The sequence below is a fragment of the Schistocerca serialis genome, chromosome 8 (genome assembly GCF_023864345.2).
Source record: "Schistocerca serialis cubense isolate TAMUIC-IGC-003099 chromosome 8, iqSchSeri2.2, whole genome shotgun sequence".
Lineage (NCBI taxonomy): Eukaryota > Metazoa > Arthropoda > Insecta > Orthoptera > Acrididae > Schistocerca > Schistocerca serialis.
In genome coordinates this window covers 109,145,752-109,164,937 of record NC_064645.1, presented here as the reverse complement: position 1 = coordinate 109,164,937, position 19,186 = coordinate 109,145,752, and the positions used below count along the sequence as shown (strand labels likewise).

The window sequence follows — 19,186 nt, the reverse complement described above, 5'->3', positions numbered from 1 at the left end:
CAAATTTTGGGTTTCTAGGAATACATAACTTTATTTATGAAATGCCACATTTGCATACCTGTTGAGTATGACACAGCACACCAATTAAACACAGACCCAATCGGAATCTAAGTGAGAAGCATTTTACTAATTCGTGCCGCTTGTGTACAGATACTCAGTTTTATTAGAACAGACTTTCGTCGTAAGGTTATCGTGGGTGGTTTTATTTCATTTCTTATATTACAGTGCACAATTTTCGTAAGGTTTCTTTTAGTGTTGTTAAAACAATACTGAACACGAGAGAGAAATTAATCATCAATGATATACGCGAATTCTCTGATGTTATCTATAACAGTCTGACAATGCTCATGCAGTTTATTGATTACATGCATGTAGAAAACTTGTTCTGAGTTAAAGCTGTCAAACAAGGTTTGAAGAAGAATAAAATGCCACTACCAGACGATAGCTAATGTAGGAAATACTTTCCTCAATATTTTGGCATGGTACGCTCTCCCCATACATAATACAAAAGCTTCGAGATGCATTTGCTGCCTGGCCATCTTTAAAATTAAAAAGAACAAAATGTCGCAGAAGTTAGCCCTTTTTCCTCATGCGGCTATTTTGGGTTGAGAAGTCAAGGGAATTATGTTCAAAGTTCCATTAAATTGATAATTTCAGCAGACAGCAGAATTATGTTTTAAAAAATGTAGCAGAAAATGTAATACAACTCGCCATGTCTCATGTATGGTATGCAACACTTACCGTTACGCTACTAGCTGTCACATAGCTACAGCAACTTCGGAAGTCAACAACAGTTCCTCCAGAACTTCCACATTCCACAGTGCTGTGAGATAATGCATATGGCCGTATCTAGACTTCTGAGGGACAGACAGTTACAGCTTTTCTTTTTCACAGCACGACGTTTTCAACAAACAGGTGGCGCAATAGAGTAGTTCAAGTGGAAAGGAACACTTCCTATTTAAATTTCTGCATCCTACACTCTTGGCAGTTCTGTGTAGGTGGCAGTTACGTGAATTTATTTTGGTGATTACAAAATAGAGTCGAATGTATGCATTGGGTAGCTGAAGCAGCTAGTTCATGGCAATTCGGTCAACCAAGTAAATGAATTTACTGAACATGCTGCAAACCACTACAGGGAGCCTGCGTGTCACAATTCTCATCGAGTGTGCAGCAGCGGTGTTATGACAGAGAAATGAGTCGTAGAGAAGACGGTTTGGTGGGCTGTTGGATTGATGCTAGGTTCCTAAGACGATGGTCTGGGTTCGAATCCAACTTCTGCTGGTGACTTTTAATAGGGAGAGACAGATTGTATTCTCTTCTGGCTACGCCAAGTGAAGAAGGTGTAATGGCATTGTGGTCTGAAATTCACATTAAACACAATGTTCCTTCTCTACCAAGTTGACGTTAGGTTGAACCACAGTAAAATCAGCAGTGGCGAAATGTGAGAACTCCATCACCAGTAACCTTTCTTATACCAGTTATTTATTTCTTGTGACGAAACAAACGCTATTTATGATCATAGGGCACTTATTCCATCTTTTATTTGAGCTTCTGTATGTCGATAAAATTGGTTCTGAACTTGGAATGCAACTCAGACCGCTTTTAACGCGGAATTTGATCCCTTCGTGACAATACAGCTCGACTAAAATGTGTTGTTTGTTCAAAACTGCAGATTCCTCAACATCTCCACATATTTCGTGTGAATGGGTTCGAGTCCTGGCCCGACACTGAAGTTTTCATTATGTATTATCAAGCTCTAGTATGGGAACACCTATCTGGTGGTGGATAATAATTTCGATTTTTAATGCATTTTCATTCGTTGTCAACACTAACGATATCTGACGTGTTTGACTCCCAGTGAGACTCAGAACTATTTGAGAGATCACTGTAAGTTCAAGGATGTTATTCCGAGCTGCTGGTGGAGAAAAGTTCGGTAGCTGACGTCTCTTTGTATGTAGTCAACAACGATATGTGTGGAGTTCGATTACCAGTCAGCACTGAACTCTTCGTCATATTATTTCTAGTTCAAACATGCTCACATGTCGCTGCTCGTATAACAAACCCATATTTAACGTTCGTTTTCTCTAGAATATAACAGCGTTAGGTGACGGGTTGGAGTCCTGGGAAGGAAAAAATTAATGTTTCGTCTCGTCATTTCAGTTAAAACATCTAGCTGCTGCCGAGAAAATCCAATATGTCACAGTTGATTGTGCTTCAATAACAATCCGATTAGGTTCTGGGTTCGAATCCCTGTCCAACACAAAGCCTTACCTCACGTCACTTCAAGTAAGTTACCTGTGAAGAAGCAATATTTAACATCTCTCGCAGTTCGTTAACAGGGACAATAGATGCTGGGTAGGAATTCGCGTCCGTTCAAAATGTTTACATTATGTAATTTAAAGTTGATATTTGCTAACTGATACTGTCTAAAATCGAGGTGTATCACTGTCTGTATGCCTAGTCGGGAATGACTGTTTCCGTCAGTCACGAAATATTAGTTTGCATGACTTGGGTTTGAATCCACATGCAGAATTAGATGGTTCATCTTGTCATTTGAAATTCATAGATATTCTCAGCTAGCTGCTCGTGAATGACTTAAATTTTTATCTCATTTTGTGTTAAATAAGAAGTACGGTATGTTACTTCGAAGAGGATATCACGAATACGACGAACTTACTAGGTGCATTACCTATCTGAGAGCGGTATACATTTCAGGTATGTCATTTATTGCAATAAATGTGAGCTTACAAGCCTTAAGGACAGTCTTATCTGTGATAAGGTGTTCTCTGATATTTCTAGTATCGTGGTATTACTTTTCATCTTGAGTTATTGCGATACAGAGCAGTGTTTTCTAGTGGTGACTTGCTGGAACCATTTTCAATAGTCAAACGACTGTACCAAGGAGCGATTAGAGGGCATGCTAGACAGCTGCGTTATGCGGGTTGCACGTGAATCAAGAAAAATGCAATTCAGGTCGTTCGGATACTTTTGAGCGCGATTGTACCACTACGACTTTTATTAAACTAATTATCTTTTTGACACTTTACATATTCCTCTGTAATATTTAATCTAATTGTGACCTCCAAGTAACTGTCATATCAAATTTTATAAAGTGTAGTTTGCGTAATCTATGATTCCAGTTGAGATTTCGTCTTTCTATTTACTGTAACGAAGAAAATTCCTCCGGCCGAACAGGCCATGAAGGCCCAACGGTACCGACCACCCGCCGTGTCGTCCTCAGTCCACAGGCGTCACTGGATACGGATATGGAGGGGCATGTGGTCGACACACCGTTTTCCTGGCCGTATGTCAGTTTAGGAGGCCGATTTGCTGTAACGCCATGGTCTAAACTTTAGCAAAAAAAGTAATATGAAATAGTAAGTTAGCCGCAAGAAGGACTGCATTACCAGCCACAGGCTGAAAGCTGCTCGTGTTGCGACATAAACAGACGGGCAAGCGTCTTGCTTAGGGAAGGCAGTCGACCACCGCAGGAAACAGCATAGCCGAGCAATAGACGCCGCAGTGGGCTGGCTTCTGTTATGAACGATGTGACTAACTGCGAGTTTTAGGGAAACAAAGGTGCTTGAGAGAGGAATAAATCTTGCTGGTTGTGAGACATGAGAGATTCATCTTTGATTCTTCACCCAGTCATCTCCCGTCACCCCTGGGTACTGCAGCACCACCAAGATGCCAGGTCCACGCCACGCCGCATGACGATGGAGCATCACCAGCAGCAGCCATGGGTTCACGTCCTGGCTGCACTCGCCGAGTTCAGCACTAAGTTTCTGGTGGTACTTAGTGCCTCAGTGTCACCAACCTGCCAGCGTCGCCTGCACTGAGATCCAACGGGCCCTCACTGCCGCAGCGCAAACCGCCGTCCAACTCCTGTCCATGGACAGCGGATTGAATCTCGAGCAGAGCAGTGTCAACGCCCGCCAAAGTGCTCTAGCGCGGGCCAGAGGTGTCCGTCCAGAGGAGCATCTACCACCGACAGTGCGCCAATGACGTCACGGCCGTGATCTAGTAGACTGCCGGCTGTCATAGGGCCTTCCGTCAGCTTGGGGGAGCGCCGACACAGCATCGTGTGGGGCACTGCCAGCCTTACATCCCCGCCAGTCATGGTCAATGAGCAGAGATGTTTCTGCCTCACTGAGCCACAAAGCGATGCGTGACGAAGAAAATAAAGACGTAGTATGTTTTTTTCAACAATGTTTGTAGTGGGCCCTCGACCACACCACTCATCATACAGACCCTTCATCATGTTTTCTTTATGTCAGGATAATTATACTGTGCATAGATGTATCTTTTGAAGAACGTTATATATACACAGAAGAGCCAAAGAAATTGGTACACCTGTCAATTATTGTGCAAGACCCCAGCGAGCACACAGAACGTGGCATGCACTCGACTAATGTCTGAAGTAGCGCTGGAGGGAACTGACACCGTGAGTCGTGCCGGGCTCTCCATAAATCCGTAAGAGCACGAGGGGGTGGATATGTCTTCTGAACAGCACGTTGCAAGACATCCCAGATGTGCTCAATAATGTACGTGTCTGGGGAGTTTGGTTGCCAGCGGAAGTGTCTAAACTCAGAAAAGTGTTCCTGGAGCCACTCTGTAACAATACTGGACGTGTGGGGTGTCGCATTGTCCTGCTGTAATTGCCCAAGTCCGTCGAAATGCGCAACGGACAGGAATGCGTGCAGGTGATCAGACAGGATGCTTACGTACATGTCATCTATCGGTGTCGTACTAGACGTATCAGCGGTTACATATTACTTCAAGTGCACACGCCCCAACTTTTACAGAGCCTCCACCAGCTTCAAAAATCCCCTGCTGACATGCAGGGTCCATGGATTCATCAGGTTGTGTTCATACCCATACACGTCCATACGCTCGATTCAATCTGAAATGAAACTCGCCCGACCAGGCAACATGTCTCTAGTCATCAACAGTCCAATGTCGGTGTTGACGGCCCCAGGCGAGGCGGAAGGCTTTGTGTCGTGCAGTCATCAACGGTACACGAGTGTGCCTTTGGCTCCGAAAGCCCATATCGATGATGTTTCGTTGAATGGTTTGTCATGTTGAACGATTCTCTTCAGTCGTCGTTGGCTCCCTTATTGCAGGATCTTTTTCAGCCGCAGCGGTCGAAAATCTGATGTTTTACCGGATTCCTGATATTCATGGTACACTCGTCAAGCAGCCGGCCGGTGTGACCGAGCGGTTCTAGGCGCTACAGTCTGGAACCGCGTGACCGCTACGGTCGCAGGTTCGAATTCTGCCTCGGGCATGGATGTTTGTGATGTCCTTAGGTTAGTTAGGTTTAAGTAGTTTTAAGTTCTAGGGGACTGATGACCTCAGCAGTTAAGTCCCAAAGTGCTCAGAGCCATTTGAACCACTCGTGAAATGGTCGCACGGGAAAATCCCCACTTCATCGCTACCTCGATGATACTATGTCTCATTGGTCTTGCGCCGATTATAACACGACGTTCAAACTCATTTAAATCCTCATAACTTGGCATTGTAGCAGCAGTAACTGATATAACATCTGCTCCAGACACTTGTTGTCTTATTTAGGCGTTGCGGGCCGCAGCGCCGTATTCTGCCTGTTTACATATCTCTGTACTAATTTCATTGGCGTTTCAGTGCCTACTTGAAGAGTGTGTTACAAACGCTTAACTTCTGTCTACTGAACCTACATTATGTGGGCCTTAAATGCTTCTAGTTCTTTTCCAGCAAGATAATTGGATTAATCTTTATGTGCTTAATTACTCTGGTTTAATTGTGGTGTCTCACCCACTCATCGCTATTAGGGCTCCTACGCGATGCAGCGTTCTCGGAATGCTATTCAACAATTTCAAACCAACAACATTAGTAGCTTTATTTCCAGAAAAGGAAGTGGACAATACTTAACTGTACTGCAATCCGGGGAAATCAGACTTAAATGGGGAAGGTTTGCTGGACATGCAGTTAGGATGAGTATGGACAAATGACGAAGAGAGTGTGGTAAACAACAGGGAGGACAAGGGGAAAGACAGGAACCAAGGCCCGCATCTCGTGGTCGTGCGGTAGCGTTCTCGCTTCCCACGCCCGGGTTCCCGGGTTCGATTCCCGGCGGGGTCAGGGATTTTCTCTGCCTCGTGATGGCTGGGTGTTGTGTGCTGTCCTTAGGTTAGTTAGGTTTACGTAGTTCTAAGTTCTAGGGGACTGATGACCATAGCTGTTAAGTCCCATAGTGCTCAGAGCCACAGGAACCAAGTGGATTGTTGAACTTCGGAGGGACTGTTTGGAATTGCGGATCAAGGTCGAATGAAAGGAAAATTGGATGAACAAATATACACCGACCAATATGCCGGAGATCAATGACAGAGAAAAATACAGGAAAAGATTAGAGTGTCACCAGTGGAGCCGACAGGAGAAACGGAAACTGAAGGTCTCGGAAGAAGAGTGGGAGAGAAGAAGAGAAAGAATGATGAGATTCTAGGAGAAGAAGAGGAAAATGCAGTCATCGAAGGGGCTGCCCGTTGTCCTACAGAGGCCGTAACGCAAGAACTTTACTACAGAAAATGTCGCTACCGAGAGACGACGTGAAAACAGAACAGGTCTTGCTATTCACAGAGTCCATGGAAGCACTTGATACGGACCTGACAGCGGAGCGCTAATCACGTTGCAGACTCGGGTCGTTCTAGTGCGGCCGAAGTTGGCAGGAGCTGCGTTTATTTGTAGCGGTTGCAGGTGGCGCGCCTTTTGCGGCGCGGTCCAGTTCTGCTCACTATGGTCGCCGATTCTTCACTGCCTTCTCTGGTTTTCGTTTCGCCTCTTCGTTTCGGCGATTGTGGCTACGCCCGAAAAATTCTCCCCCCCACCCCCACCCCCACCTCACCCCATCAAAGCGACAAACTGTAATTGATACTTTTCCATTGCCACGCCCAGAAGATGTTATGGACAAATTAGGCACTGAACACTACTTTTCTAAAATTCATTTGCGCGACGCATATCTTCAAATACCGCTTGATGAAGAATCTCAAGAAGTGTGTGTAGTAAATACTCATTTGGGTTTATTTAAATATTTGCGTTTGCCTTTTGGCAGTGCTTCCGCACCCGCCAATGGTATTTGTAACGGCTGACTACACAAGTGCCAAACCGTTCAAACTCTTTGGACGATATTGTAGTAGCAGGTCTGAGGAACATATTGCAAATTTACGTGCATTTTTTCGTGTGTTATCTGATGCAGGACTAAAGTGCAGACTGGACAAGTGTGATTTTTTTAAACCTGAGCTGCAGTATCTTGGTCATATCATAAACAGTCAAGGTGTACATCGTCTGCAGTCGCATTTGTAAGCCATACGGGACTCGCCAGTTTCTCGTAATATCACAGAACTGCAGTCAGTTTTAGGAAAAATGAACTATTATATTCGGTTCATATCGAATGCTGCACAAATCGCAGTTCCAGTGCATCGCTTGTGTCGCAAGCGTCGTTTGGACAGATGAGTGTCAAGTTGCTTTCCGAAAACTTTAACATGCGTTGCTCAGTGATCGTTGTTTAGTTGACTTTGATCCTGAAAAACAAGTAATATTGGAACTTAACGCTTCCTCTTACGGAATCGGTAGAGTCACCACCGTTTCAGCTACCTTACTATTCTAATATACTGAAAATAAGAGCAAAAGCACACTATTGACGAGCAGTTTCAGTGTGTAGAGCAGCCTATGTAGGGAGGGGCGCCAAGTTTTTATATAAATTTATGTTCTAGTGTCTTATCGTTCGATAATGGAGAAATCCTTTGTTACTACGTTAATGAAGTTAATATTGGCAAACGTGACAGGTCGTTAGGTATCTTGGGTAATGGTGAATGGTAACGGTTCTAAAATGTGGTGAATATCACTTGCTAGTGGCTAAATTAACCCTGGCTGTACCATGGCAGAGTGTTTACTTTGTGTCCACTTTGTGAAAATATCAAAAATGGTTCAACTGGTTCTGAGCATTATGCGACATAATTTCTGAGATCATCAGTCGCCTAGAACTTAGAACTAATTAAACGTAACTAAGCTAAGGACACCACACACATCCATGACTGAGGCAGGATTCGAACCTGCGACAGCAGCGGTCGCTCGGCTCCAGACTATAGCACCTAGAATCGGACGGCCACTCCGGCCGGCCGTGAAAATATCGTAAATATTTGAAGAAAAATTTATTATTTTTAATGACTTCTGATATTGGATTCTGTAACTGTTTTAAATTCCCCATTAAGACTTAACCCAAAAATTACTTAGTACTGAATGTGACCTTTCGCAACAAATGTGTTTGTAGCTTCAGGTTCAGGACGCATCTTACATAGGTGTATAACTTCAAAAAGTATGTTGTGACTGAAAGTCAACGATGACCAACGGAATATTTATGTTCCAAACTTTTTGTGGTCGTCAGAAAGTACCGCATCACACGGTGTGAACATCGTTGAAAATGCGTTGGTATAGGTAAGATTGTGCTAAAAGGTATTTTAATTTCTGTACCCTGCATACACACCAGTATAAAATATGTTGTTAATAAAAGTTAAACACATATAACGAATTTTTTTTAACTTTTTGTGGTAGTGAAAGTACACCCTCCTCCCCCCACTCCCGGCTCCAACTTGGTACTACGTGTTATGGAAAATGCGTTGGTACTGTTACGGCGTAAAGCCAAGCTCCGTGACGCCGGTCGGGAATGTTAGAGCAGAGAGGACTGTGAAGAAGACGTCAGCCAATTGCACGCTGACCGACCCCTCTCCAGGACGACAACGCGATAGTGGCGGCCTCTATGCGAGGAGAACATAAGCTCTGCACCCGACTGGCCGAGGCACACCTTTTCGCAGATGATGCTTTAGTATACAGAGAAGTTGCATTATTAGAAAATTGCAGCGAACTGCAGGACGATCTGCAGCGGATAGCCACTTGGTGCAGGGGAAGGCAACTGACCCTTAATGTAGACAAATGTAATGTATTGCGAATACATAGAAAGAAGGATCCTTTATTGTATGATTATATGATAGCAGAACAAACACTGGTAGTAGTTACTTCTGTAAAATATCTGGGAGTTTACGTACGGAACTATTTGAAGTTGAATGATCATATAAAATTAATTATTGATAAGGTGGGTGCTAGGTACAGATTCATTCGGAGAGTCCTTAGAAAATGTAGTCCATCAACAAAGGTGGTGGCTTACAGAACACTCGTTCAGCCTATACTTGAGTACTGCTCATCCGTGTGGGATCTGTACCAGGTCGGGTTGACAGAGGAGATAGAGAAGATCCAAAGAAGAGCGGCGCGTTTCGTCACAGGATTATTTGCTAAGTGTGATAGCGTTACGGAGATGTTTAGCAAACTCAAGAGGCAGACTCTGCAAGAGAGGCGCTCTGCATCACGGTGTAGCTTGTTGTCCAGGTTTCGAGAGGGTGCGTTTCTGGATGAGGTATTGTTGTACATACTTCCACATAGTCAGCGCGTACACAACTTTCCCACTAGAGTGCGCCCCGCTAAGCACAACAGCGCAGGCGCAGCGCTCGTCCATCTCTGCACTACAAGATGGCACTGCCTAAGAGACGGACCAAACTCTGCTTCCACCGGTCTGTGTATTAATATGTAACGCAGCCAATGAGATTGCTGCTAACGTAGAACCTGTTCTCCTCACGGATCACACTCGCGCAGTGATACCTGAAAGCGCGAGATATTATAATGAGTGTAGAGACCTCCCATTAGTCAGTCTGCATTAGTCTGCATTAGTCTGTAGTCAAGTTTCAGTCTGCGCCTAATAAGATTATCATATCCCTGTACACAGCCATGAGGAGAAATGTATAGACACTTTGTCAAGTATCAGAGATATGTGAGAATAAGATTAACGTACCAAGACCAAAGTAACTTCAGATTGCCAGTTGTAAACAGCATCTAGAATCAAGTTCCCTAATGTCTATGTTTTTTATTTTTTTAATAAATGTGTGTGAAAATTAATCAAGTTCTGTTTCAAGTTGGTCACCATCAATCTGCTACTCTAAGCGTGCAGGTGGCATTTCTATCGTCTGACCTAACGGCAGAAGATAAACATGCCACGATAAGACCACGAGACATATTGCTGACACTCGCCTACTTCGTTAGAGCGACAAGTCAAATAATCTGAAGGTGTGTGTACTGAAGGCCTTACAGTACGCACACCACAGGTATAGAATATATTGCTTCTCCCTATTTATACCTCCCGAGGAGATCACGAATGTAAAATTAGAGAGATTCGAGCGCGCACGGAGGCTTTCCGTCAGTCGTGCTTCCCGCGAACCATACGACACTGGAACAGGAAAGGGGCGTAATAACAGTGGCACGCAAAGTGCCCTCCGCCACACGCCGTTGGGTGGCTTGTGGAGTATAAATGTAGATGTAGATACTCGAGGAGCAGGCAGAATACAACAGGTATTGCTACGGTTAATGAAATACTTCTTATGAGATTTTTACGTTTGCCTGTTGTATAGAAATAAAGTAATTGACTGAAACAAGGCGAACAGATATTGCTGAATTAGGTCCTCGAGGTTCACGTGTGAAACGGGCGGGGCGCGCCCTTTAAACCGGATGCGACCACAGCGCTTTTGCAAATAGGTAACTCCGCCAAAGAACTGGTCCTACTCGCCGTAGGGAGTGCATTGTGTACGCACAGGTAGAAACAGTTTGGCCACAGCCAGGAGTGCTTCCACGACAGCGTAAACGTCACAGCGGGCGCCGGGCGCATGTCGTTTGTAGGCGGGCCGCAGTGGGTGGGGCGCTGCAAATACCAGGGGTGGGCCTCGCCGCACACACACCCCGCTCCGCCCCGTACCGCTGCGGACCAAATGGAATCCCGCTTTTATGAGGCGCGCAGGTGCGACCACTTAAGCGGAGCCGCGTCCGTTCTTCAGAGGCTCTGGCCGGCTTTCCACTCAACTGCATTACCACAGAGCGCCGAGTTGCTAGGGCCCCCCGCGTAGTGTTGCAACGAATCACGCCACACACCCAACTACTCCGCGCCACAGAGCCATCTTGGTGGCGGACCGAGGAATCGCTCTCGCTCAGTAATCATTTCCAGTGATACGTAAAGTAAAGTCCTAGATTCTGGGTGCCATCATGAGGGAAAACCGCAACTTTTGATGTGCATAGAGGAAGAGGGCACACGCTACGTTACTGTCGAACGCAGTGTGACCTTTGCTGTTGAGCTCTTCATGTAGAAGACTGGTTTGACGCATCTCTCCACATTAGTCTATCCTGTGCAAGTATCTTCATTTCTGCATAATAACTGCAACCTTCATCCATTTCAACCTGTTTACGTATTGAAACCTCAGCTTGCTCACATTAACAAATGGTTCAAATAGCTCTGAGCACTATTGAACTTAACATCTGAGGTCATCAGTTCCGTAGAACTCAGAACTACTTAAACCTAACTAACCTAAGGACAGCACACACATCCATGCCCGAACCTGCGACCGTAGCAGCAGCGCGGTTCCGCACTGAAGCGCCTAGAACCGCTCGGCCACAACAGTGGGCTCACATTAACAGATTGATGATTCTTTAATAGTGTGTTTTGTTAAAGTCCTTCAGTCCACATCGCTGGAGCAGTTGTTTCTCAGCCTGTCGACAACGATACTGTACTACGAAGTCACTATACTTAGTACTGTGATATTCAGGTGTTTCCTGTACCCTGTAGCAATTCGAAGGAAGCTTTTGGACTTCGCGAATCTTCGGATGACGTTACCTACCATCGTGTGTAGTGGTGTTACGGGTTGGCTGTGCTTTTAGTGGTAATCGTGTGTTCCCATTATAGTGCTTAACAGGAGTCTAAATGCGGAATGATTGCCGGCCGCTGTGACCATGCGGTTCTAGGCGCTTCAGTCCGGACCACGCTGCTGCTACGGTCGCAGGTCCGAATCCTGCCTCGGACTTGGATATGTGTGACGTCCTTAGGGTAGTTAGGTTTAAGTAGTTCTAAGTCTAGGCGACTCATGACCTCACATGTTAAGTCCCATGGTGCCTAGAGCCATTTGAACCATTTGGGCGGAATGATATGAACAAATGTTACAGTCTTCCGAAATTCCTTCACCAGACAAGACGAAGTACATATTCGAATCAAGAACAGCTGCCAACATGAATAACTCAGAAGCAGATATCCTGCGAGTAGTGAAGCAACTTAAATCACTTAATAGAAGCGAGTCTTCCGGTCCATACCGTATATCAATTAGATACCTTTCAGAGTATACTGATGCAATAGCTCCATACTTAATAATCATATACAAACGCTCGCTCGACAAACATCCGCACTTTAACACTGGAAAGTGGCACAGGTCACACCAATATGCATGAAAGGCAATAGGAGTAATCCACTAAATTACAGGCCCCTATCAAAAATGGCTCTGAGGACTATGCGACTTAACTTCTGAGGTCATCAGTCGCCTAGAACTTAGAACTAATTAAACCTAACTAACGTAAGGACATCACACACATCCATGCCCGAGGCAGGATTCGAACCTGCGACCGTAGCGACCGCTCGGCTCCAGACTGCAGCGCCTAGAACCGCACGGCCACTCCCTACAGGCCCCTATCATTAACGTCGATACGCAGTAGGATTTTGGAACATATATTGTGCTCGATCATCAATAGTTACCTCGAAGGGAATGGTCTATTGACGACACCCAGTCAACATCGTTTGGAAAACATCGATCTTGTGAAACACTATTAGCTCTTCACTGGTACGAGGTGCTGAATGCTATCGACAGGGGATTTCAAATTGATCCCGTATTTCTAGGTTTTCAGAACGCATTTTACACCGTACCTCACAGGCACGTTGTAATGAAAATGCGTGCGTGTGGAATATCGTCTCAGTTATGTCTCTAGAATCGTGATTTCCTGTCAGAGAGATCACAGTTCGTAGGAAATGATGGAGTCGCCGAATAAAACAGAAGTGATTTCTCGCGTTCACGAAAGTAGTGTTATAGCCACTCTGCTGTTCCTTATCTATATAAACAATTTATGAGACAATCTCGACAGCCGTCTTAGGTTGTTTGCAGATGATGCTGTCGTTTATCATTCAGTAAAGTCTTGATAAGATCAAAACAAATTGCAAAACGATTTAGAAAAAAACATCTGTATTATGCTAACATTAGCAGTTGACCCAAATTAATGAAAAGTGTGAGTGTAAGAAGGAATCCGTTAAACTTCGGTTACACAATAAATCAGTCAAATCTAAAGGCCCTAAATTTAACTAAATACCTAGGTACTACAATTACGAACAACTTTAATTGGAAAGATCACATGGAAAATGTTGTAGGGAAAGCGAACCAAAGACTGCTATTAATTGGCAGGACACTTAGAAGATGCGACAAATCTACTAGAGACTGCCTACACTACGCTTAACCGTCCTTTTTTTAGTACTGCTGCGCGGTGTGGGATCCTTACCAGTTACGATTAACGGAGTACGTCGAGAAAGTTCAAAGAAGAGCAGCACGTTTTGTATTATCGAGAAATATGGGAGAGAGTGTCAGGGATATGATGCAGAATATGGGGTGAACATCATTAAAACGAAGGCGTTTCTCGTTGCAGTGGGATTTTCTCACGAAGTTTCAATAACCAACTTTCACCTCCGAATGCGAAACTAAAAGGACAAACGATCACCATAATAAAATAAGGGAAATCAGAGCTCGCAAGGAAAGGTACAGGTGTTCATGTTTTCCGCGTCCGCCCCGATAGCTGAATGGTCAGCGTGACGGACTGCCATCCTAAGGGGCCCGGGTTCGATAGCCGGCTGGATCGAGGATTTTCTCCGCTCAGGGACTTGGTGTTGTGTTGTCTTCATCATCATTTCATCCCCATCAAGCGCGCAGGTCGCCCAGTGTGGCGTCGAATGTAATAAGACCTGCACCAAGACGGCTGGACCTGCTCCGTAAGGGGGCTCCCGGCCAATGACGCCAAACGCACATTTCCATTTCATGCTTTCCGCGCGGGAATGAAGTAGCAGAGAATTATCGTGCAGCTGGTTCGGCGAATCCCCGGCCAAGCACATAAGTGTGATTTGCAGAGTCTCGATGAGGATGTAGACTGCGTATTGAGTAGGATAGAGGAACAGTTCGGAGACGATGAATGTTCCACCACGACAAAGCACCTTTTCATAAAGCAGTGTATGTTACGCAACTGTATGTGCATAATAACATTCCTGAAATTGACTTATCCGCTCAGTATATCGAACTAAACCCATTGTAAAACCTTCAGTATGAGAACGGCGACTTTACCTGGGACTCCAATGTCCATCTTCGTTACGTTCTCTGGTTTCGGCTTTTAAGGCAGGATGTGCCGACATTCCTCCAGACAGTCAGACACCTCACCTAAAATATCTCCAGCGTAGTTCAAGACGCCGCAAAAGTTAATGCTGTACGCATCCAGTACTAAATGTCGACTATTAGATGTCCGGACACTATTGGTCGGATAGTGTGTAGTGCAGAAACGTAGACAAGAAGCAATATAAAAATAATACACACTTAATCCGTCATCCGCAGTGATTTGATTTGTAGAAGGGCTTTCACTCAGGTGTTACTTATAGCAACAGAGCTAAACTACTCAATGAGGAATTTCTTTCAAAATGAAAGGCGAAAGTATTAAATACGTAGAAACGAAAGAGAATTATTAGAGATGGAGCAACAGCTCGTATTCGAAGAGGAGGGGTATTACGTTGAACGCGTTAGAGTTGTCACTGGGATCTTTTACGCAAAAGAAATACAAATAAATTAGCTGATAGGCGTTTCTGGCGTGTTGACTCGCAAGGGAAGTTCTTACATGACAGCATAAATCGCCAATGAGTAAACTGCGACTTCGAAGTGTGCTCTGGCACAATAAAAATGCTATAAACACAGTAAACAGAATTATTAGGTTTTCGAGTTTTTTAGCTGCCTTGTATTTCCACGAATAACAGCAGTGGCCACCATGAAAGATATTTAGCACATATTCAGCTTACGATGCACAAGAAACTATGAAACGAAATGTTTGCATACGAATTTGCGGAACTGTTTGGAAGAAAGAGCTATGTCTTAAGTGTCGTTTACGTGTTGGCGTATATAAGAAGTTAATTACATAATAAAGACTAACATACATTTCTTTTTCGGTGAATAGTCCTTGCCTTTACACCTATTGTAGGCTCGTCATGTAGCGTTATTTTTTCTCGCTCCTGGAGTCCATCAGACTATCTGTTCCTCGATTCCTGTTTACACTATGAATGTAGCGTAATGGCGTAGCATGACTGACGAGACTTCAAACGATGGAATTCGTTAGCACCACATGAAAAGAATTTTCAGCAATAAAAAAACAAAAACAAAAAGCTATTGACATACAAGAAATAAAGAAAATAAATTTTCCTGGTTCTTAATACAATATTGAAGTAATTTAGGAACTTTAATTAGCGTAATTCCAGGTATATTGAATGTAAAGAAACATGAATGCATCGGCAACGGTCTTTCTTAGTATTTAAAACAATACTGAAGTAATTTAAATTCTTTAATTAGTATAAAAGCCTCTGACGAACAGTGGCGCATGCAGCAAAGATAGAAAAGCAGCAGACCAGCGTCAAAGAGGTTTGTTGCTAAAAAAGAAAATCGGTTGTAGCAGCGAGATATTTGGTGCCTGAGATAGGAAGAGATGGTACAGATCGGTAAATTTAATACGAAGCTTTGCCGCTAATAAGATGAGGAATGGATAAAAAGGTAAGTCGAGTTTAGTCGCCAGTGAATAGGGTGAATAGGTGTACACTGAAAGAAAATGTCACGAGTTGATGAACTGAAATACCAATACCGCGAAGCTGAAAAGGGAGAAATTAAGCCAAATGCTAACTGAACAGGCTGTGAAGTACGGCGCAGAATAAAGCAGACGCCAGTGTGAAGGTGCGCAGCATGCGAATGGCGGCGTTAGCGGAAACACGATCCTCCGAAGATCACTAAGAGATAATCCTCGTAGGAGCAGTGAAGACCGATGCCCCAGTAACATTAGCAGGCTTCTATCTACGCCTGTACTCGGAAAGACACTTCTTCAAAAACACCGAAACTATAAATATTAGTAATTCAACCAATTACCAAGAAATAACAGTATCTTTAAAAAACCAAAATAACCCAACATTTATTTCATAATTAATCTGCGTGGCAGAAGGTATTTCGTGTACGACTCTCCATTCCCCTCTTTCCTGTTCCAGTCCCCTTACTTTTTACTTCATGACTTTTACGCCACGTTTACGAAGAACGAAACAGTATATCTTCTGACCAGGAATGCGCGCTTTCGAAATTTCAACAATAAGCCGAGCCATATGCATTTCGCCTCTCCTGCATCGTCTGCCATTGTTGTTGGACGAGAATCCCTATTACGCTTTCGCGCTTTCTAAATGAACTGCAAAAAAATCTTGCTACCCTTCTTTGGACTTTCTCTATTCCATCTGGTACGGATCTCAGACCGATGAGGAATATTCAAGTCTTGGTCGAACGATACTTTTGTTATCACTTCCTTTGTGGATGTATTACGTGAGGATTCTTCCGATCAATCACAGTCCGGCATCGATCTTATCCGAGATTAGTTGTATGTCACCATTCCACAGCAAATCGCCCCGTACACATGACCCAGATACTTAATGTACGTACACTGAGGGATAGTGATATGCACAAATACAGATGGCTGTAGTATCGTGTACACAAGTTACAAAAGTACAGTACAGGGCTGTTACAAATGATTGATGCGATTTCATAAATTCACTGTAGCTCCATTCATTGATATATGGTCACGACACACTACAGATACGTAGAAAAACTCATAAGTTTTGTTCGGCTGAAGCCGCACTTCAGGTTTCTGCCGCCAGAGCGCTCGAGAGCGCAGTGAGACAAAATGGCGACAGGAGCCGAGAAAACGTATGTCGTGCTTGAAATGCACTCACATCAGTCAGTCATAACAGTGCAACGACACTTCAGGACGAAGTTCAACAAAGATCCACCAACTGCTAACTCCATTCGGCAATGGTATGCGCAGTTTGAAGCTTCTGGATGCCTCTGTAAGGGGAAATCAACGGGTCGGCCTGCAGTGAGCGAAGAAACGGTTGAACGCGTGCGGGCAAGTTTCACGCGTAGCCCGCAGAAGTCGACGAATAAAGCAAGCAGGGAGCTAAACGTACCACAGCCGACGGTTTGGAAAATCTTACAGAAAAGGCTAAAGCAGAAGCCTTACCGTTTACAATTGCTACAAGCCCTGACACCCGATGATAAAGTCAAACGCTTTGAATTTTCGGCGTGGTTGCAACAGCTCATGGAAGAGGATGCGTTCAGTGCGAAACTTGTTTTCAGTGATGAAGCAACATTTTTTCTTAATGGTGAAATGAACGGACACAATGTGCGAATCTGGGCGGTAGAGAATCCTCACACATTCGTGCAGCAAATTCGCAATTCACCAAAAGTTACCGTGTTTTGTGCAATCTCACGGTTTAAAGTTTACGGCCCCTTTTTCTTCTGCGAAGAAAACGTTACAGGACACGTGTATCTGGACATGCTGGAAAATTGGCTCATGCCACAACTGGAGACCGACAGCGCCGACTTCATCTATCAACAGGATGGTGCTCCACCGCACTTCCATCATGATGTTCGGCATTTCTTAAACAGGAGATTGGAAAACCGATGGATCGGTCGTGGTGGAGATCATGATCAGCAATTCATGTCATGGCCTCCACGCTCTCCCGACTTAACCCCATGCAATTTCTTTCTGTGGGGTTATGTGAAAGATTCAGTGTTTAAACCTCCTCTACCAAGAAACGTGCCAGAACTGAGAGCTCGCATCAACGATGCTTTCGAACTTATTGATGGGGACATGCTGCACCGAGTGTGGGAGGAACTTGATTATCGGCTTGATGTCTACCGAATCCGTAAACGGGCACATATCGAACATTTGTGAATGCCTCAAAAAACTTTTTGAGTTTTTGTATGTGTGTGCAAAGCATTGTGAAAATATCTCAAATAATAAAGTTATTGTAGAGCTGTGAAATCGCTTCAATCATTTGTAATAACCCTGTATATTGGCGAACCTCTTCTTTGTATTCAGGTGAGTCATATGAAAAGGTTTCCGACGTGATTATGGCCGCACGGTGGAAATTACCAGACTTTGAACGCGGAATGATAGTTGGAGCTAGACGAAGTGGAAATCGTTAAGAAATTCAATATCCCGAGATCCACAGTGTCAAGAGGGTCCAGAGACTACCGAATTTTAGGCATTACCTCTCATCACGGACAAAGTAGTGACCGACGACATTCACTTGACAACGGAGAGCAGTGGCGTTTGCGTAGATTTGACAGTGCTAACAGACAAGCAACACTGGGTGAAATAACAGCATCAATCAATGTGGGACGAACGACAAATGCATGCGTTATTATTGGAAAACCATGGCCTGGTCAGATGAGGTTCGATATCAGTTGGTAAGAGCTGATGGTTGGGTTTGAGTGTGGCACAGACCTAACGAAGCCATGGAGCAAGTTGATATCAAGGCACTGTGCAAGCTGGTGGTGGTTCCATAACGGTGTGGGTTGTGTTTACATGGAATGGACTGGACCCTCTGGTCCAACTGAACCGATCGTTGCCTGGAAGCAGTTATTTTCAGCTACTTGGAGACCATTTCCGAGCATTCATGGACTTCATGTTCCCTAAAACCGATGGAAATTCTATGGATGACTATGCACAATGTCACCGGGCCACAGTTGTTCGCGCCGAGTTTGAACAACATTTTGGAGAATTCGAGCGAATGATTTGGCCACCCAGATGACCCTACATGAATCCATCGAACATTTACGGGACTTAATCGAAAGATCAGTTCGTGCACGAAATCCTGCATCGGCAACACTTCAGCATTTACGGACGATTATACGAGGGCAGTTCAATAAGTAATGCAACACATTTTTTTTTCTGAAACAGGGGTTGTTTTATTCAGCATTGAAATACACCAGGTTATTCCCCAATCTTTTAGCTACACAACACTATTTTTCAACGTAATCTCCATTCAATGCTACGGCCTTACGCCACCTTGAAATGAGGGCCTGTATGCCTGCACGGTACCATTCCACTGGTCGATGTCGGAGCCAACGTCGTACTGCATCAATAACTTCTTCATCATCCGCGTAGTGCCTCCCACGGATTGCGTCCTTCATTG

General features: G+C 44.3%; 1 long non-coding RNA gene across 1 annotated transcript in view; it reads right to left on the bottom strand.

Annotated features, from left to right (window-relative positions):
- The window catches only part of LOC126416373 (uncharacterized), a 2,268,185-nt gene that overhangs the window by 2,223,492 nt on the left and 25,507 nt on the right, over positions 1-19,186 (bottom strand). The window lies entirely within an intron of this gene.